This window comes from Lynx canadensis, chromosome C2 (assembly GCF_007474595.2).
Source record: "Lynx canadensis isolate LIC74 chromosome C2, mLynCan4.pri.v2, whole genome shotgun sequence".
NCBI classification, from domain to species: Eukaryota; Metazoa; Chordata; class Mammalia; order Carnivora; family Felidae; genus Lynx; species Lynx canadensis.
In genome coordinates, this window is record NC_044311.2 from 95,759,521 (window position 1) to 95,782,747 (window position 23,227).

Genomic DNA, 23,227 nt, shown 5'->3' on the forward strand with positions numbered 1-23,227 from the left:
AATGGAGGAATTTTTAAAGTATTATTTTTTTTAATGTGAGAAATATATGCAGGAATTAAAGACCTAAACCATCATTCAAATTTAAGAAACTATGAAGTGATTACTTTTGAATTAAATTTGTTTACCTATTTCCTTCCTGAAAAATGGAGAGTCAAATCCATCCTTATAAGAAAAATTTTCACATTATAGATGGAAAACAATAAAAATAAATAAATTGATAGGGGCGCCTGGGTCTCTTAGTCGGTTAAGCATCTGGCTCTTGATTTGGCTCAGGTTGTGATCTCAGGGTTCCTGAGTTCCAGCCCTGCCGTGGGCTCTGTGCTGACAGCGCAAAGTCTGCTTGGGATTCTGTCTCTCTCTCTCTCTCTCTCTCTCTCTGCCTCTTGCCCATGCTCCCCTCTCTCTCAAAATGAGTAAATAAACATTAAAAAGTAATAGAACAAAAATAAGTAGAAATATATCCCTAGTTATAATATACAGTTGGCTATTGCCCTATGGAAAAGTGACAGAAAGTTCTTTACAGAGTATTTCAATTTGTTAAAGTATAATCCATACTGAAGAATATATAATTTAGTAAATTGTTTTGTTAATTTATGGCAAATTAGATAACATGAATCACAGCTACAAAAGTCATTCCATCTATGGTATGGTATAAGCAAAACCCAGCAGTATGAAACCATGTCCCTCTGGGAGGCACTTCCCTCCCTCTGTCTTAAGGAGTACCTGATAACTTTTATGTGAAGGGAATAAGTGAAGGGAAAAATCAGTGAGTGAATCCCAGGGATTTTTCTTCCTCATGGTTGTCCCTAGAGCTTGGCCCAGGTTAGTTAGAGGAAGAAAGGAAGAATCATAGCCAACATCCATAGATGCTGAAGACAGAAGAGTCAGAAAAGCTGTCTAATCAAGAGCTCTTTTTCTCTCTTGGAAGTTTCTTTCAACTTCCAAACACTGACTCATAGTCCAAAGATGCCTCAAGATTTGTGTCTCATTTTCTCAGTCTATGGACATCACCTACTATCTCTGTTTCTTTCTGTTACACAGAGGCAAAGAAGTATCTTTTGATAAACTAGAATTCTGGTGAGAAACCAGCTAATAATAGGAGAAGCAAATTTAAGTTCCTCATTTAATTTAATTAAGCATTTATTTATACCTTGTCTCATTTTCCAAGGCATTCAGGGGGTTCAAATGTACCAAAGAGTGATCCTGCTCTTTCACATTATGATTGAAAGACTGAACATGCCAGTACTATAGCTTTAGTTGATTTGGGGAACTTCTTCTCTAAGCAGGGTGACCAGTTATATAATCCAGTAAATTAATTCAATTAAAAAAATGTTTTCAGATACTTGAAAATGCATGGCCATATGCCTGATGATATGTTGAACAGAAAGATATCTCCTGCCTTTAAGGACTATATAGCTTAGGACTCCTTACTGGCTTCTTTTGTTTGATGTCTGGGGGTTTCAACCTTAGGCACTTACTGATAACCACATTTCATGCCTCTTTCACAGAACAAGAAATAAAGGTCACTTCTTTAGCACAAGAGTCCTTCCTCTGAAGGTCAGGTAGAACTAGATTAGATTGAACTGGGTCAGAGGAGATTTTTACGTTATCATTGTAGTTGTATACAGTATTTTGGCTTCTTCACTAGCTTGGATAATCAGTATGTGACAATTATAGTACTTGTTTCATGTGGTATGATAATCATGTCATGACATTTTTATGCTTCATTCACTGTTATGATTTGAACAGCTCTATGCCCAACACTAGTATACAGAGTTTTAATACTCTGTCATGGTATTATGAAAACAAGGTAGAGTGACACAATTGTATGGAGGGTTTGAAATGTCAGAGTCATATATTGATTATTACCATGACATCTAAAAAGAAAAAGAAAGAGTGTATAATTATAACATAAGATTACAGAACCAAAAAACTCATAACATTGGATGACAGTTGACATAGATTAGACATTCACTTTTCATTGAATTTGCCAATGGAGAAAAATTAAGGGAAAAAAAAGTTTATTTACTTGAGTATATGTGTACATGGAAAACAGTATGATCTCACTTTTCTTTTGTTACCGAAAGTCCTGATTTCCCAGTATCACTCATTTATTTTCTGTTTCAGTATTGTCTGGTAGTCTTATTTCAGGCACTTCTTGCATTGGAAGTAGGATTGAGCTCACCACATATAGTTATGGTTCTAAAATTAGTAAAGCATTGTTTCAAGACTATATGGAACTCCATAGAAGCTGGGGCAATATACTTCATGTATCTGAAACTGGTCACTTTAAAATCAACAGATACTAATTCAGGAATTCATAGCACTAATATCTGAACATTTTCTAATCTTCAACGTATGCCTCTGAAAACAGTAGTCTCCTTCTCAAAGGAAAAAAAAAAAAAAACAACATCTTCAGGAAAGTGAAGTAAAGGCAAAACCAAGTTAATATAGTTTGAAGGCTGTGTGCAGCATCCATTTCAGATACAGTTTTCAAAGAATGAATTTTAATGCACACAGCCCTATTAGCCCAGGATCAGATTCCTAACAAATTGATTGGACATGCAAAAAGAGTCTGTGTCCTAGATTTAAAGTCATTACACAGTCTTAAACACAGCTGTGCAGCAAGCTTTTCATTCTAGATGGACATGAGCAAATTGAATGATTCTAAAGGTGATTGGCTGGTGGATTTCCTACAGTACAATTTTCAATAATGACAAATTTAATGAAATCACTATTGTATTTAGCAAGAAAATCTGTGTCCTATTTTGTATGACCATCAATGACTACTTAAGTGTGCACAAGAGTATGAATGCACAGATATTTAAACAGATCCAAAATCACCCATCATTCTTTGGTTGAACAGAGATGCACCCAGTTCTGCTATTATCCTTACTCAACCAAGGGTCAAAATAATCCTGTACTTTACATTGTAACGTTACCCAATTTTCTTCCTATCATTCCTGCATTCTGGCTTGCTACTTCTAATCTTTGTCTGGAAATGTCCATTTCAGTTGAGTATATGGTACATTTCTTTTTTTTTAATTTTTTAATGTTTATTTATTTTTGAGAGAGAGAGTACGCATGAGAGAGTGCAAGCGGGGGAGGGGCAGAGAGCTAGGGACACATAGGATCTGAAGCAGGCTCCAGGCTCTGAGCTGTCAGCACAGAGCCTGAAGTGGGGCTTGAACACACAAACTGAGAGATCATGACCTGAGCTGAAGTCTGACGCTTAACTGGCTGAGCCACCCAGGTGTCGCTATGATACATTTCTATTTGAAGTTTAAAAGTTTTCCTTTCTGTATACAGGAATATATGCTCACATAAACATTACACATTCAATAATATTGCATATGTAAATTACCAAGCATGTATCACTGCTTCACATGGACTATGCAAATGTCAAGGAGGAAAACATAGTTCTTTAATTCATGTGAGGGTTGGGACAGAAAGATATGCATACATTTTGTCAAATGAAAATCTAAGCAATAACAGAATATCAGAAAAAACAAAACAATGACCATAGAAGTGAAGAAAAATAATTTCCTTTGAAATTCAGTTCTGGAACGTGTGTCTCTTTACAGGAAAGATGAATTATAAACTATTCAATTTTGTTGTATAGCTTTATATTTGTTACTTATGATTTGTGTGAAATATAAATAGGAAGTATGTGTGGGATGTGTGTGTGTGTGTGTGTGTGTGTGTGTGCGTGTGTGTGTGTCTAGTCACACAATCTGTGTGGTTAGAAATGATCAAATTGCCAATTATCTTGTGAAGTTAGCCAAGCAGTCTGTGTTCTTAGGGAAATCACAAATCCCTGTGTAAGAGAGTTTCGGAGGTAAAGGGTTTCCCTGCATTAGTAGAAAGTTTTCTTGGTTGAACCAAAGAGTTAGGTAAACAAAGTGGAAAAACAAAAACAGCTGTTTTACAGTTCACTGTAATTGTACCAGGGGAGTGTACATCCTTTCCCTTTTTAGTAAGAATATTCTGTTCTGAGCAATGAATACAATTAGTTAATAAATAACTCCAGCTTTATGCCTTAAGGAACAGCCTCAGGGCAATTGTAATAGCAGGCAGTTAGAAAAGTTGTGAGCCTCCTATCACAGGTCGCTACTGAAAGCTAACTTGCAGAAGCATATCCTTTTAAGTTGTGTTATAAATCTAAGTCAACACCAGATCGCTTGTTTACAAAATACTGGAGGAAATTAAGAGCTTTTGTAGAGTATTATGTAGAGTAAATCTGAAGATTAGCAGATGTTTATTTGTTTTGTGTCATTAGAAATTATCTATAAAAAGTTATGAGTAATATAAATGTGGTCAAGAAAATTACAGACTGAGTTTTGACTTCTTGCAAAGTGAATTAAAATTTAAGATGTATTAACATGATCAAGAAGAAAAACAATTTAGTCTACTTCAATAAACATTTATTGAGCTCCTAATATATGCCAAGTACTCTCTCAGGGATATAAAGATGAGTATGGTCCTTGTCTTTGAGGAACTTAAGTTCTGGAAAGGTTTCACAAACAGGTAAACAGGATAATTTTACTGTTTGGTAAAGTGAGCCACAGCAGAGGATAGGGACTCAAAGTGGAGGAGGTGCCTTGGACCAGCCTGTGTGACTGGGAAGGCCTCTTGGACATTGGAAGTAGTTCTGAGGTTGATCAGGCAGGGAGAGGAGGAAAGGATGTTTTCAGGAGAGGAAAAGAACATTATCCAAATGAGTTTAATTGTCCAATTATGTCATATGTCATAAGTAAATTCCAAAAAATGACTGGCATATTCTACCCTATTTTTTCAATCTTCCTGCTTCTCCTACTGTCCTTGACTTTCAGTATTCCTTTCAGGTTTTAGATAAAGAGAACAATGGAAAGAAGGTAAAAAATTAAGGGGAGTGACTTGCTATGTTCTTGGATGATCACCTTTGTAGTATTTCCTTATCCTTTCAGAAATAATAGGGATGAGGGGCACCTGGAGGGCTCAGTTGGTTAAGGGTAGGATTTCTGCTCAGGTCATGATCTCATGGTTTGTGGGTTTGAGCCCCATGTTGGGCTATGTGCTAATAGCTCAGAGCCTGGAGCCTGCTTCAGATTCTTTGTCTTCCTCTTTGTCTCTCTCTGCCTCTTCTCTGCTTGTGTTATCTCTCTCTCTCTCAAAAATAATAAATAAACATTAAAAAAAAGAAATATTAGGGATGGGAAAGAAGCTGTTGGTTCAAACTATCTGTGCCCATATAAATTAACCACCCCCGTGCACACACTCGTAAGCTTTCAAAAGACAGGAGATTCTCTGGAGTTCTCCTAAATCTTTCCCTTATTTCTATTGGTTTCATTTTAACCTCAGAAAAAAAGTAAATAAATAACATTAACAATTCTGGCTATTAAATAACATGCTTACACGTGGTGAGTACAGTGTCATTCACCTTCCATGCAATGTCTAATTAAACCTTACAATAGTCCAAGAGGCAGATAGTAAATTCCTTGTTTACTTGGGGAGAGAGGAACACAGGTTAAGTAACTTCTCCAAATTTGTCACCTAATAATTTGGGTAATCAGTGTTTGAACCCAAGCAGTAAGACTCAGGGGCCATACTCAAACTTACTCTATGTTGCTTACTGTATGTCTCCTACCCGTTTCATAAATATTTGATATGTCTACAGCATACAAAATGTTCATGTGGATTGTTTTTTATGGCTTATAGAATTTTATAGAATTTAGGGGCGCCTGGGTGGCTCAGTCGGTTGAGCGACCGACTTCGACTCAGGTCATGATCTCACGGTTTGTGAGTTCGAGCCCGGCGTCAGGCTCTGTGCTGCCAGCTCAGAGCCTGGAGCTGCTTCTGATTCTATGTCTCCCTCTCTCTCTGACCCTCCCCCACTCGTATTCTGTCTCTCTCTGCCTCAGAAATAAATAAACATTAAAAAAAATAAAAAAATGGAATTTTATAGAATTTAGTGTGTTTCATCATTTCATGTTGATCTTCAACACACTTCTATTAGGTAGGCCAGATAGACAGCAGAAGTTAATGGTAAGAAAACTAAAACTCCAAGGTTTTGAGTCAATCAGTGTTCTACATTTAAGAAATAACAGGGTCTTTCGATCCTAGTCTGTACTTCTTTTTAGACCAATAAAATGGGCAATCCTGGAACTATCACTATAACATAAGAGACAGGAGAAATGAAACAACTAACGATATAAGTGACTCCTACAAAATAAAATGCTGTACTAGTGAAAGACCAACACTAGAACTGGGTCTCTAAGTAGTTATTCTGGCCTTTTCTTCAATCACATTATTTGAAAAACTTGAGCAGATTTTGTGCATTTTTTTTCGTTGCTAGTAATCCTGAATAGGATGTAAACTGCTCCAATGTCTCATTTTCTTTGGGTAAAGTAGGTCCAAGTCATTATATTCATTAAAATAGGAGACATTTGTGTAAAGACTTAGTTATTGCCTTCTCAAAGCTAGTTATATAGTGTGGAACAATATGAAGCATATGGTTCTTCTATTTCCAATGATAGATGTGTACATGTACAACTTTTGTATATAGTAAGGAAAAATATACTGTTTCCCACTAACATTATTGAGAAATCTACTATTTCCAATTGGCATTATCAGGTACTCATTTCCTAGTCTTATACAACTTCCCATTTTCTTCTACTAATCTTAATTTTTGGGTGGCTTTTAGAGAGACACCATACCAAAGGAGGGGAAAACACAGACTCGTTCCATTAGCTCTACCACTTACAATTGTGTCATGGTTGGAAATTTATTTAAAATCTCTTTGCCACAGTTTTCTCAATTTTGTTATGAGAATAGTCATCCTTAACTAACAAGGTATGTAAAATATGTTGGCTATCAGATAACAGATGTTTAATTAATAGTATGTCATTATTATCATCACTGGACCTAATTTGTGCTCAATGTTTGTTTATTTATTTATTTATTTATTTATTTATTTATTTACAATCTATTCAGGAATTGAAAGCACTATTATTTTACAGCAGGTAAGGTTTGTTGTTAAAAGTCATTGTTTACTTTTAGTACTACTTTTCCTCCTGCAGAAGCCCTTCTTCCAAACTAGTCATGTGGTGTGATAAAAAGACACACAGATATGGGACCAAACAGATCTGAGTATAGTATTCAGCCTTGCTGCCGAGTTATTCCATGTCTATGAGGAAGACCATCAACTTCTCGGAATCTCAGTTTTCTCACGTGAGATGAGAATAACAACCATGGTGGTGATTTATGACTGTTTTGAAACTTAGAGGAAACGAGATGAAAAAACATGCAGCACAGGGCATGGGTTCTGGTAGACTTTTGGCATAGATTGGTGACTTTTTCTTTTTACCTTTTTGCATACCTTGTCCTACCAGACTCTATTCCTTTATCCTCCTAACCAAACCATAGCACAGGCCCTGTAATCACAGCAGTGGATAAATAGCTAACACCCTAAGGTAGAGTCATCTAGTCTGTAGGGCAAGAGGAGACTTTAACAATAATTAAAGACTTAAAGAGATGGAGCAAGGCTTCTGGTTACCCTCTGCTTAGACTGTGTACTCTAGTCATAGCAGATGACTCATCTATTACCCCTCTTTCAAGTAGCTAAAATACTAGATTATGGTGTTCCCTCTTCTCAAAATATATGCCTCATTTTCATCTTCCTAGTGATCTCCTTCTTTATTAAGAGTCTTCTTAAATGGTATCTGCTTTGGGAAAACATTGCCAATTACACACACAACACACACACACACACAAACACACACACGCAATCACATGCATCACTCAGTTTATAGCTACCTGAACTTAACCACATTTGAGGGCAATCATTCTAAAATGCATGACTTAACCAGAAAATTCCAAGCATCGTTAATGTCATTTAGCCCTTCCCTTTTGATCCAGGACGATTGTTATGACCCAGTGTGGACAGTGTGGTAAAAGGTTGTCAGCCATCACCTCTTTTCACACTCTACCTGTTTCAGACAGCTTCTGACCTTTTCTGGTTTGCTTCTACTAATCTATCAGAGTCTGAGAAGCCAGATAACTAAGCTTTAAAAGAATTGCATATTTAAAAAGTCAATAAAGTTCCGCATGAATCCCTAAGAGCCTTAATGCAGGCCTTCGGGATAGATATTTCTGGCTTCTCTGAAGCCTTTATCAGACTTCTGACAAGCTGGACCTTCTGGATAAGTGGGGAGTTACTATATTTTAATTCCTTAATGTCTACCTAATGGAAACACAGGATAAAAAAAAATGTAGATATAAACAGAATTTAAGTTAGAAAATAAGGGCAAACTCACCTAGGCTATTTTAAATATAATTTAATATAAAAACATTCAGTTTATATCCAGCTTTTCCATTATGAAGTTAAGAGGTAAAGGGCCCAGCAGATAAGACTAATAAACAAATTGCTAGATTATCCTCTGCTTACATTTCAAATAAACCAGCTAATTGTTTATTTACCTAGCAGTTGCTGCCTTGATGATAGGCCATTAGTGACCATTAATAAATAAAATTGTGTTTTCAGTTCCCAAAGCAATTTTGAATTCCATAAATCTTCCATTTCTCATTACAGATGTTGAGTTTTACACGTGCTTAATCAACAAAGATGATCAAGACCTACAGTGAAACTTTAAAAGTAATGTAGGAGCTTTAGAATAAAAATAATAAAAGAATGAACTTTTTTATTGTTTTCCCCAAATGGTGATATTTGTCTTCAGGTGTATATTACTGTAGGACTTGAAAAATAGGAAACATGTTAAGATATATTTGCTCTTTACTAGAAAGAGTAATAGTTATTTATATGCATATAAGCACTTTATGGTGCATAAAATGTTTTAATATTTATCATAGTTTATGCAGTTGGATATTATTCCCATTTCCCAAAAAGGAAAATGGAGTCTTAAAGAATTAAATAATTGTCCAGACAGGACTGCATTGAAATCTTGACTCTTCTACTAGCTGGCTATGTGATAGGATATCTTAACTGACATTCTGAGTCTTATTTCCATCTCCTATTGAAAACAGAGCCACTAATATATTGTTTTAGTTATCTTGAGAACTAACTAAAGACACTTTAGGCAAAGTACTGGGCACAATGTAGGCACCCATTTGATATGATTTCTTTTACTTTCTCCATTAAAAAATGTCTTCTTATTTTATAAAAAAAATGAACATTCATAAAAGAAGACAGGCATTAAATTATTTTATAAAGTTCAATACCCTGATGGATTCAGAAAATCCACATTTTAAAAATATGTTGAGCTTATAATAAAATATACACTAGTAAGTGAATATCATAGATTTGGGAAGACACTTTACTATAAATTATTTGCATCAATGGTAATTGACTTTGTGCCACGTATGTATCAGGTGGCAAAACTATTTTTACTGTTCATATTAATTTACAGAAATATAGCATGTGGAGTGAAAATAGCACTCTAATGGGAGTCAGATGGCTCTTAGTTCTAGCTGTAAGCCGTATCAATAACTGTGTGCCTTTAAGCAAGTTACTTGGGTCTTCATTTCACTCATGTACAACTTGCAGAAGTTGAAATAAATAATGTCTAAGGCCTTTTTTAGATTTTATGAGATAAAATTCCCAAGATGAATTCTATAGAACATAAGTTAGATGAGATACTAGGTTTTTCTTTATAAAAAAAGTTAATATTCCAATAAATCCAAGGAACACTGTATATTATTGCCTCCCTTAGATAATTCACAAGCCATAGTGACATATTAAAGGCTCTGACATGTCCTGTACTAAAAACATTCTGATGAACAAACTTAGGGTTGATTAGGGTTAGCATTAATTAATTAAAGTTAACATTCCCTGATCTTTTTGAACATAGAACCTCTTTGTGGGGGGGGGATGGCGGGGTTATGGTTATGGGGCCATACTAAATGACATTTTAATCTTTCAGAGAGTAGATAATAGGTAGAACAGGTAGCCCACTGTTTAAAAAAATATATTGACTTTTATAATCTTCCTGATTTTTTCTAAAACCTAAACCATATTTTTAAATATAATGAAAGTATAAACCTAAGTAGAAAAATTCACCCAGATGGGCTTAACTGTATGCATAGAGTAGATTTGATCTCTCAGCATTTCCATATGTCCTGGTCCTCTACTCCACAGTCAAGAAAATTCTGAAATCATTTTGGAAGAATGGGTACTTCTTAGATCCAATGTAATCTCCTTCATAGAAGCTCTTCATTTACAATAGTAGATAACTTGGATAATGGAGCAGCCTTTGGGTGAGGACGTTCAGCCTTGAGTTCTGTCTGTCTTTTGATCCTTGGTAATCTTGGGCAAGTTACGTCTTGGAGTGTATATTCCCTTATTCATCAAATGAAGATGCAATTACCTATCTCACAGTTTCATTGTGGGTGTTAATTGAGTAAGGAATAAAAAAAATATAAAAGTATAAATGTAAGTGGAGTTATTAATACAGTTTGTGCTCAATAAATATTTCTAAAATTACTAAATACATTTTTTTTTAAATATTCATTTAGAAAAAGGAGTGAGGAGGCAGAGAGAGAATCTTACAGGCAGGCTCTGCTGTGCTGACAGCATGAAGCTTGACACGGGGCTCAGTCCCACAAACCATGCATGAGATCATGACCTGAGTCAAAATCAAGAGTTGGAAGCTTAACTGACTGAGCCACTCAGGCACCTCTGTCATTTCTTAAAACAAACAAACAAACAAACAAACAATGTCTTGGTCAGCTCTTTCTTTTATTTTCTGTTATTTCTCTACTAATTTTTGGTGCTAAGCTATGATTTTATACTCTGCACATGTTTATGTATTACATTTTTTTCAACTTATGACAAAGCCAGAATGTGATGGCCTTTAAAACTAGATTCTACCTGGGCTATTTATCAGCTATGTATATTGCATTTCCTTAATCTAGTTAGCTCTTTGGAATCTGAAGATGTACAACTTGTAGTCAGTAGATAATTTGGTTATAAATAAGTAATATAGAATTTCCATTTTATAACTATAATTCAAAGAAAATACTGATAACATTCAGGTTTATTTCTTTATCACTACTAAGAATAGAAGATAATACAATGAGCATAAGCTGAATCTCAAAAGACTTGGGTTGATTTTAGGATATTTACCTGAAGGTGAAAGCTGTGACTTTTGAAATATGTTAGTATCAGAAATTCTTTCTTTTGGAATCTAAAATTTTAAAAAAATGTCCTTTTGACCCTTTGAAATATTTTTGTTTTCCATGGAAATTTGGGATCAGATGGGTTCTCCCACTTTTGTTTTATAGTTCTATTTAAGGCAGACTTGAAGACAAATCTTTCCCTCTCTCTCTCCCAGCAAAATGTAACCAAATTACAGCTCTCCTTCTCCTACATGGAAATATGAGCATCACATAATGATGTTTCTGAGAAACACATATGGTATTTTAGCAAATAGCTTTTTAGTAATAGGTAGAATATCCCCCATTAAAGTGATTTATTTTATTTAGACTTTAATAGGTTCCAAAGACTTGGAAGGGTAGCATATTAATAGAAAGAAACACCATACTAAATATTGCTAGATTCATTTTCTGATTTCTCCTTTAGCACTAACCTAGCTATAGAGTTTAGGCAAGGAAACTAATCTCTCTCAACTTCACATTTATAATGTATAAAATGAGGCAGTATCACTTGCTGTAAGCACTCTGGTAGAGTGTGTATCGGGGCCATACTAAGACTTAATTCTTTGATGTTCTAGGTCGTGACAGAGACAATGAGTCACTTCAGTAGAATGTAAATAAAATCATTTCTCTCACCAAATTATTGCTAACTCACCCTTGAGCAAAAAGAAAATTCTTGTTTCAAATAAGAAGTAATACTATTTTACTGAATTTTCAGATATGGAAAAATGACCACTAATCTCAATTCATGTTTTCTTCTGAAGGTAATTACTTTCATCCTGGCCCTTACCATCTGTCCTAGATTGAATTACCTGGGAAACAGACTATGAGACAGTAAATTGTTTACAGAAGTTTTCTTGTACAGCATTGTCTGAACAACATCTATATGATATGAGGGAAGCAGGGTTGGGCAGAGAAAGAAGCAAAACTATGATGCAGTTCAGCCCATTCTATGGAGACCTCAGGAGCTGAGATGGCACTTCAAGTTTATCCCAACTGAGGCAAAGGGCAGAAGGAGCCCACTGTTACTAAGTTCTACCAAGTGACTTATTGCTGTCTTTGAGGCATAGTGCCATGTCACCAGCTCAGCATTAGTCTCTGTGGCTGGTAGTTTGGACATTTGGCAGTAGCAATGTCTGGCTCAGACTTGGTGAGTGGGAAGAGCCCATTAAATTTGGGCTCATACATAGCCTCTGTTTCTGTCACCATGGCAACTCCATTCATGTAATGCATTGTGATGATGGCAGAGGATGGCAAATGTCAAATGACAGTCTCAGTCTCTCTGGTTTTATTAGAGCCTTTTTTTCCTTGGTAATTGCCCTTTGGTAAGTGTTAATATGTGATTCAAAGGTCTTAAATTTCATGAAATTCCAAGAGCACATCCACAAACTTCTTTTCCAGATACCTTTTAACACAATCTTTCATTCATTTTCCTTGCGGGTTGTTGGACAACCAGCTAAAGCATGCACTAGTGCCTTTGAATCCCAGTATATTTTCATCTCAGGACAGTTATGTTTTGCAAAAATATATATATAATAAAATGTGCCGCTCAAATCTCTGCCCAGTGAATTTTCCCTCACCCTCAGTGGGACTGTGATGAAGCAGTAGTCCACCTTTAGCTTGTTCACACATAATATCCCCTCCACGAGCCTAAATCAGATTTTTTCCTTCTCCATCAGCTAGTCATAAGAGCCTCTCCTTCTCCCCTATTCCCCATATATCAGATTCGTCCATAGGTATAAACTGAGAAGTTCTGATGCAACATAGTGGATGGCATGAGGTCTGAACCACCTGTTCATGAAAACTTTTTATACTCCTGGCCTTATTTATGTCTAATCCTAGATTTGTCACATTGATCGTATGATGAATTACCTCTGGGACCACCCTACTCTATGACCTAGTGGTTCAGATAGAACTCAACTCATGATGGGCGGCTCTGGCCTCATGGTCACTTGATATTCTACCAGAAATCAGAAGTTCTTTTTCAAATGGTGTATAATTCTTTGTGGTAGATATCATGGACAAAACCCCAGGTGTCTGTTTTCTTCTCCTATTGGACGTGTCATAACTGCAGAAGTGCTTTTCTCATGACAGATACTTGTAATACCATAGATACTGTGAGTCACATGGTCCAAGTGGTGACCTTGCAAGCACTGTAGCCTAGATCTGCTACGGAGCTCTTTCGTATTCCAGGCCCCTCTCATAGCTGTCAGCTTTCCATATCACTTGGTAAATGGGTCATTACAGACTTTTTGAGTATAAAATATTCTTCTGCCTGAAACCAGAGGCTTAGCTGGTATTATGCCTCATGGCAAGAGGTATAAGATGCTAAAATGTATCTTTTCCCTTTGGAGGGCTTGTCTTGTCCTGGCATGATCAAGATAATAGGACACTTAAAAAGTCACTGATATGGCACATCCTGGAATTTTTGTAGCTCACATGTTTTGCCAGAACCTCTAACAATTTTTGTTTATTGTGTCCATTTTAAATAATGTTCTTAAAATAGTGGGCAAATGTGATCTATGGAATTTCTCAATGACCCAGTCCTTTTGGAGTATATTATAATGGAGGGTGTAAGATTTAACCAGCCCTCTGGCAATATTATAATATTATTTTCTTTTCCTACATGAATGTGAACCACTTCTGTTAGAAATGGAAAAGAACACATATAGTAGACCAATGGCTATGTCCCATGTACTTGAGACTATGTTAATATGTTCTAACAAAGATACCACATCTGGCCCAATAGCTGCAATTGGGCATCACTTGGTGGTTTTGATGGTTCACTGTCATACTTCAGAATCCTTCTGGTTTTGAGGTGGGGGGACAAACTGGTAAATAAATGAAGGTATGATGGCAACCATCACCTCTGTATATTTTAGGGGTGGTCCCAATTCTGCCATTCTTCCCATGATGCACTATTACTTATAATTTTTCCATTTTGACTGGAGTAAGAACAGCTTCAGAGACTTCCATATGGCATGCCCCATTATAATAACTCTTATCTTTAGGTTAAGAAACCTATGTGGAGAGTTTTTCAGCTACTAAGTATGTACATTTAAACATACAATGAACTCAACATGAGTTAACCCGGGTCAGGACTCTGTTTGATGCCCATCTCACATGTGGCCTCCATTCTACAATGATCTATTATGAATTATTACATAAATGGGTAGTAATGTCAATTTGAGTCTTTGTCCAAGAATCCTTAAAATCTCTGGGTATACCCATTTCCTTAGGCTATGATTGTTAAAGTAAATGACTATAGGCCATAGGTAAGATCTAGATTGCAGGATCCATCCAGCCTCTTCTTTAGTCAGAGGGTTCCAGGTCTGAGAACTCTCTCAGATCTGAAAATTGGGCTTGAGAGAGGGAGTTTTATTTAAACAGTTGTCCTCAGACTCCTGATCATAGATCCTTAGTATGTTTTTTGGGTTTTGATTTTGGTTGTATAGATTGTATACATTCATTGGCAGTATATTTATCTTAATTCTGGGAACATTGTATTCTATCAACCATTTTCATAACTTTGTGTGAGTCAGACCCACTTGCTTCTCATAGCACTATCTCCTGGTCTGATTGCTACGCTAACAATGACATTCATAACGATGATTGCACATACTGCTTTGCTCCTAATGGTTAAGTACTTCTACCTGGTCTCTATTATTTGGGGATCCAGTCATTTTTATTGCTATCACAATGCTCAGTTATTTAATATCATCTCTTACTATCAGCCCTGACCTTCAGAGAATGACCACCATTGTGATTATTGATTCTAGTGCCTTTCTTACCAGAAAACTTTGTATTAATTTGGTAAAGAAACTGTCTTCCATGGAATAGAGTGGGTCATCTGGTAGGCTTTATGACCTCTGTTAGTATATCCACTCTATTACTATAATCACTTTTCTGAGCCTTTTAATAATTTACTGTGAAGGATTTGGCATTGCTACTCAATTGGTTTGGGCCTTCACTTTATTCAAGCTTCCAGAGTTATCCTAAGAGCATTATCTCCCAGTGTCCTGCTAGAGTGTTAAGTCTTATATCATGGTAGAATGCTGCCATATTACTAAACTTTTTCTTATCCAACTGAATATTTCTTTGTTAATGATTGGCTTCTTCAGGATCCAGTTCCATATATATTATCTCATAGAATGCAGGCCTGTATATATATAAGCCCAGCTCTTGCCAGTACATGTAACCTAGATTCTGAAGCTCTTTCAAAGTATTATCCCTTTGTTTCCCTTAACAGGCCTAATACTTCCCTAGCCAGGTTATATTAAAACTTGATCCTAGTTACTTGCCTAAGATCTAGAAGGAGAAGTGATGGTGGCTCTCAGGTGGCTTATTGTCTTGCAACATAGAAATCTCTACATTATCTTCAGAGGATGAGCACTAGTTTTTAGAAGGTAAGAATGGGATGCTTCTCAAGGCTGAGAGTGCTTAAGGGATCCTACAGGTTCACAGGTATTTGAGACCTCAACCTAGATTTCCCCATTCTCAGTTTTAGAATCCCATTTCTGATCTTGGTAATCAACTTGCTAGGGTTGGAAATTCAACTCAATCTGGAGCTCTACTCTTAAATTCCTGAGTCTAATACTCAGCTTTTATTTTTTGCCTTCTGCTTGTTAGAGAAGAGAGTCTACCTGTTGTCAAGAAGGCCTTCTGGCACTCACTCTGCTTTATGCTGGTGATTAATCACCTTTAGCCTTTTGTTGTCTTTACCCAAGGCATTAATGATCCCCAGCAATAACTGTCTGATTCTGTAGTCATTATTTTGTCCCCAAACTTCTTAAACATCCAAGATAATGCATCTTCACTGATGAAAGTTTTAGTAATTGTACTGCAACCACATTTCTGGGGCCTATCAGTGCTCCACCTGTCATAAGAGACGGAATTCATTGCCAGAAAGCTAGTAAGTAATCTACCTTCAATATACTATTTTAAAATCATCCCTAGCCTCACTTCTGGTATCAACAGTCTTAGGTCTGGCTTCTTGAGAAAGAGACCCTGAGACAGAGAATTATTTATAGAGGTCTTGGAGAGCATTCTTAGAAACATCACCTGTAAGGGGTGGAAGCACAAGATTGGACAGAGGGTGAAGCTGAATGGCAATGCAGTTACAACCATGGCCACAGACAGTCCCAAAGGGAGCTCTGGAAACAGGAGAACTCCCCATCCCAACTAAGGCAAAAGGACTAGGCCTTTGCAACACCACACTGGTCAGTTATTGGATGCAGGTTGTCACTAGGAAAAGAGTGTAGCCTTGGATGAAGCACTTTAGCTAACTGCAGTTACTGGCAAGGGACCCAGCTACGAGCCATGGGCAGCCAAAACTCCAGACACCTGGGATAGTGAGTGCCTAAAGGGTCATCTAGAAAGTGTACTGAAGTGGCCCTTACACCATTTCCTATATGTTACTTTGTATATTTTTATGTGCTGTTATTTCATGTATTTTTATATATTCTTCATAACACTTTATAAGTAGCCAAGCCAAGGAATTACTAAAAACAAACACACTTCTAAATAAAACCACTCATTCTGCCCATGCCCAACACATCCATGTATACTTTTTTTCTTTTAACCTATTACAGCTTTTCAGTCATTTCCCTAGCGTTTTGACATTACCCAAATAACAGGCTCTAGGAATTAAAACAGCATGGCTCAAAGGGAATGGATGTGGTTGTGCACTGTAGGAATTTTGCTGGCTTGCAGCTCCCCGATGCTTCAGAAATGCCTTAGTGCACTACTGCGCTACAAAATATTGACTCTAAAACACCTCTGTCCTGGAATAGATCCACCCAGGAAAAAGCTTTTGAATCTGTTCTTCCTTAACAATCGAACAGCTGTTATATCATCAAGAGTTTTTGTTGTGTTGGTTATGATTGTTGGGGTGCGTTCAAGGGGTGGTGCCTAGGAGTAATGGTTAAGGAGATAAGAAAATACTTTCAGAATGAAGGGAAATTAAATAGAAAAGCTGTTATTCTAATGTTCAGTTGGTAAAAGTAAGAAACTGTTGTAAGAAATATTTGTAGGAAGTCTGCTTTATAGCATGGCGGTATGGGTAAATGGAAATGGCATCGAATTAGTGATTTGTAGCTTCTAGTCCAAATTTCCTTCTTCTTATATGGATCAGGTAACATGAACAAACTCCCACATACTCAATCCCAAAGATATAGTCGGAAATGGACAGTAAGGTCTCTTTTCTCAGGTCTCTACATTTTGGTGCATAACTTACTAATGTAATTGACAGAAAATATGGGTCATACTTTTCTCATTGGAGTCCCCTTGCTCTAATCTCTGTTACCACTCAACAATTAATTGAACAAACCAGGTGCAAGGCTTCAGTATTTGTTCATTTGCTATAGATTACTATATAAATCCTCAGAGCTAAAATGCAAGGGCCTAAAAGTCATACTCAGAACTCAGTGTTTGCTTATAGTCCATGTTCCCTCTAGACTTTTTCTTCCTTCATTATGCTAGATGACTATTCCTCATAAACAGTGTACCATGATTCTTGAATACATGTAAAAAGTGTCTGCTGTTATAATCAAATACTGTAACATACATAATATGAAATTTTCAAATATATTGAGTTATTTTTCTTCAAAACCAAGTTATATTTTTTGCACTTTTTGTCATTGTAAAGTTAACATCGGTGTGAAAATTACCCAATGCCATGTGTGATTTATCATATACAGATTAAATGACCAAAAATCTAAGGGGTGCCTGGGTGGCTCAGTTGGTTAAGCATCCAACTCTCAGTTTCAACTCAGGTCATGATCTTGCGGTTTCATGGGTTTGAGACCCACGTTGGGCTCTGAACAGATAGTGCAGAGCCTGCTTGGGATTCTTCTCTGCCCCTCCCCTGCTCATGCTGTCTCTGTCTCTCTCAAAATAAATAAATAAATAAACTTTTTAAAATGACCAAAATAATGAATGATATTGTAAACATTTAGAGTTTGCAGACCTTCCCCTCTCCTCTCCATACTCTGCCAGTTGGCTGAAGTCCAGTCTCTTCCTTGATGTCCATTCACATCTTATTTTTTCATCCCTTATCTCTCTCCTATTTTCTCAGCCACACTGACACATCTAAAAGCAAGGTCCCTGAACAGTGACTTCTTGTCCTGTCCTCCATGATGAGGTAAGCTGGATTCTGGAGGCTTGAGCTAATTTAGTCTTCCAATTCACCAGATGTGAATAAGAGCCTAGAGATCCTGTATCATTCCCTTGCTCCTAGCAGGACAGGAGTAGAGAGGGTGGTGTGAGGTGGTGCAGAGAAAGGGTACACATGATGGGAATGATTCCCAAATTAGAAATAGTAAGGTCATGCTTTTAGGTACCCTTTTGCCCCCAAAACATAACATTATTGGACAGATATGACATAAATAACATATTTGCACCTAAAAATTAGATACATATTTCTGGAGGGAACACTTAGAAAGCAAAGCAGTGCAATGGATTGAAGTTACTGAGTCCCAGTTGAATGTGAAGCACTCTAAGAGAGCCTCACCTGAGGTTAGAGAGTCATACCGTGATGTAGGGTTGAGCACCTGGGCTTGCCAAATACTGAAAAAAGTAGAAGCTAACTACTGCATGAAGCCATGGTTCATCTAAAACTGCTTGCCCAGTAGGGCAAGAGGACACACAGGAAGTCTCAACACCAAATTGACACTCTTTAACAAAAATGTGCAAAAATTGAACCTTAGAAACATTTTCCTTAAAACCATAAAGAGAATGAAGGTGCACACTATTGCCACTTTCATCCAGCATTGTTTCAGAGGTCCTAGTTAGACAGTAAGGTCAGAAAAGCGATAGAGGTTCGAAAAATCGGAAGGTTAATTTAAAACAAAACAAAAAACTCTGATTTTTGCATGTACCTACATAGAAAAAAATAGAATCAGTAAGAGTTTAGCAAGTTTGCTAGCTAGAAAAATAAATATTCAAAAATCAACACTATTTTTATACAGACAGAAAAAACACAATTATTTTTAAGACAATGTTTATAATAACAGTAGAAAATGTAAATTATATGGGAAAAAATCAAACAAAGATTGCATAAAACCCTAATGGAGAAAAAAAGCATAACGAACTATTTGTTGAAAGGTAGGAAGGAAACATACATAAATGGAGCTGTATAGTGTATCCATTTAATATAAATATGGTGAACTAAGTTCAGCAAAATCCTAATCAAATCCCAAACAGATTTTTGTCTGTATATATGTATGTGTGTATATATATATGATATATTTTAAAGTGCAAAGGTCCAAGAATCACTGATAGAATTTTGAAAAAGAATAAGATGACATTTTGGGAGAGAGAGCTTGCTTTTCCAAATGTCAAGATTTATTATAAAGTATAGCTATTAAGATAGAGTGGCAATGCCTCAGTGATACATGACTGGATTAGCATTGCTTTTAAAGATTACTTGTTTATTTTGAGAGGGGGAAAGGGCAGAGAGAAGGGGAGAGAGAGAATCCCAAGCAGGATCCACACTTTCAATGCAGAACCCAACATGGCACTTGATGGGTTCTCTATCCCACAACTGAGAACAAAGAAATCATGACCTGAGCTGAAATGAAGAGTCGATGCTCAACTGACACCCAGGTGCCCCAATTGATTACAACTTTTAAACTTTGAGAAACATTCCATCACATTGCTGTCAGCACAGAGCCTGCTTGGGATTCTCTTTCTCTCTCTGCCCTCTCTCTGCCCTGCTTGTGCTCTCTCTCTCTCAGAAATAAATAAGTAAACAAAAATAAAGGTTTTAAAGTTGTAATCAATGTTTTTGTGTCATGGTTAATGTAAGGGAGGACACTGAAAAGCAGGAAGGCATGTTGTATCTATAGAAAAGCAAGGCTGAAAGTCTTGGGTGTGGAAAGCGGGACAAAAAAGGAAGACTGGAAATGTCAGAGGAAAACTATCAACTTCACAACTATTGCCAGTTGCTCTGTCTATGTGCACTTGTACCTGGGAAAATAGAAATGGTACAAATACTTTTTATGCCCAGCACGTTACATAAGCAAATATCTTCTAGGGGAGACTGACTCAGGGCTGACCCAAACCCTTGACAAACTGCGCCCTCTGGCAGAGTACCACAGAGCATAACTCTTCAAGGTCATCTTGAGCCTGTACTTAGCTCTAGGGAAATCCACAGGCCAGCACAGTTAATTACACTAACAGCCACAGAAATCATATTGGTCCACTGTGGCCTAGTAAGATGAATATTTCTCTTCCTTAGTCACAGGGGGACGTTAATGGTATTTTTATTAACTTGTGACCTGTTGACTGCTATTAGAATATAGATTGTGTGCATAAACCAGGTCGGATATTACGGATATGATTATGGAACAATTACTGTGGCAGCCACTGGGCTTCTGATCATTGTTGGTGAAGAGAATTTGTAAGACTTGAAACTGCTTTTTGGAGTTCTGCAAGAAGAAACACTTGAGGTTAAAGTTCATATTGTCTCTCTGTGTCTTCTTGAAATTGCAATTTGTGATTGTGATGATTAGACTGCAAACGAAGGCAGATTTTAAAAGAAGAAAACTACAAAGGAGAGACAATAATTAGAGTAATCTTAGATTTTGGAAGCTCAAGATTGCAGACTTTCTTTGCTGAAACTATTTTAATTAAAAATATATACAGTTTGCTAGCAATTATATTTGTGTACATATCCCTAATAATCAGTGACCAGATTATATTCTGGTCTGTAATTTTAGTAATGTGAAAATTCACTTCTGTAGTTGTGTGCCTTGTGATGAAATACAGCATTAAGTACTTTAGTCATCCTCTTTAGAGTCACATATTAATGGTGATGCCATCAAGGTTGCCAAAATGTCTTCAGAGTCGATATCTAAGGATGCTGATATATATTCTGCAAAGTGCATTATTTATTCTGCAAAGTGCATTATTTATAATCACAAACCTTCTCCCCCTTAGTTGGAGCAGAGTTTATGCAACCCCTTTTAAACTGCTGCCTCTGCATGTAGAGTGAGATCAGAAGGGACAAATGGTACCATTAACACAGTAAATTACAGTATTAACTGACTTGACTGGAAGCAGAAAATACTATATCTAAAATCTCACCGTCGTAATTTAGAAGTCACAAGTGGTTTAGATAAAAAAGAAAAAAAATATTTATAATCTACCCTTCCAGGTTCTTAGCTCAACTAAATGTTTGAACTCTGAGCTGGAGTCAGTTCTACGTGAACTTTAGACAGTCTACTTTCAACAGGACTATTCAAGAGCAGAGAGAAAGGAGGCATTGAAAGCAGAATGGGATTGCAGTAGAGTCCCTGGGGTTCTGGGCAAGGAGAACTCACAATGCATACAATTGATCTTCTGTCCCAGGACTGACACTTTCACTGATCTCTCCATGATCACCATTATAACCTTTCCTCTTCTGTACACTGTATTAGAAACAGCATCATCTCAGAGATAAAGCCACTTATTTGGAGTAGTTTGCATTAGAAAAGCAGCTATATTCTTTTAGTAGTATCTTGCTGGGATAACTTTTTCAAGTTTTTAAAATAAAATATAGACCTTATTTTAAGTAAGTTTATTTTCATGACAGCATAAGCATAAGAAACAACACACAAGGGGCGCCTGGGTGGCGCAGTCGGTTAAGCGTCCGACTTCAGCCAGGTCACGATCTCGCGGTCCGTGAGTTCGAGCCCCGCGTCGGGCTCTGGGCTGATGGCTCGGAGCCTGGAGCCTGTTTCCCATTCTGTGTCTCCCTCTCTCTCTGCCCCTCCCCCGTTCATGCTCTGTCTCTCTCTGTCCCAAAAATAAATAAAAACGTTGAAAAAAAAATTAAAAAAAAAAAAGTTAAGAAACAACACACAAAAAATTAATGATAATATAGAGTAATGCACATGTACTTTTCAGTTAAGTATATTGGAAAAATCAGAAAGCCTGGTCACAGTTCTAACTTTGCTACTTATTAACAACATTGTGTACATTATTTATGCAGAGCCTCAATAAAAAGCATCCTTTTCCTATAAAATTATTCTGAAAATTAAATAAACAATATCTGACATAGAACACACCTGATATAGTTTCTAGGGCACAGGATACCCTCAACTGTATAAATACTCTTTTTCCTTTCCTCTTGTTAAACTTTAAAACTTTAAGTGCATAGGATGCCACATTTTTAAAATATGATTTATTGTCAAATTGGTTTTCATACAACACCCAGTGGTCATCCCAACAAGTGCCCTCCTCAATGCCCATCACCCACTTTCCCCTCTCCCACACCCCCCATCAAACCTCAGTTTTTTTGTCAGCATCCAAGAGTCTCTTATGGTTTGCCTCCCTCCCTCTCTGTATTTTTTTCTTTTTCCCCTTCCCCTCCCCCATGGTCTTCTTTTGGGTTCTCAGAATCCACATATGACTGAAAACATATGGTATCTGTCTTTCTCTGCCTGACTTATTTCACTTAGCATAATACCCTCCAGTTCCATCCATGTTGTTGCAAATGGCCAGATTTCATTCTTTCTCATTGCCAAGTAGTATTCCATTGTATATATAAACCACACCTTCTTTATCCCTTAGTCATTTGATGGACATTTACACTCTTTCCATAATTTAGCTATTGTTGAAAGTGCTGCTATAAACATTGGTGTGTGTGTGTGACCCTATGCATCAGTACTCCTGTATCCCTTGGGTAAATTCCTAGCACCACTACTGCTGGGTCATAGGGTAGGTCTATTTTTAATTTCTTGAGGAGCCTCCACACTGTTTTCCAGAGTGGCTGCACCAGTTTGCATTCCCACCAGCAGTGCAAGAGGGTTCCTGTTTCTCCACATCCTCTCCAGCATCTATAGTCTAGGATGCCACATTTTATTTATTTTTTAATATGAAATTTATTGTCAAATTGGTTTCCATACAACACCCAGTGCTCATCCCAACAGGTGCCCTCCTCAATGCCCATCACCCATCCTCTCCTCCCTCCCACTCCCCATCAACCCTCAGTTTATTCTCAATTTTCAAGAGTCTCTTAATGGTTTGGCTCTTTCCCTCTCTTTTATTTTTTTTTCCTTCTCCTCCCCAATGGTCTTCTGTTAAGTTTCTCAAGATC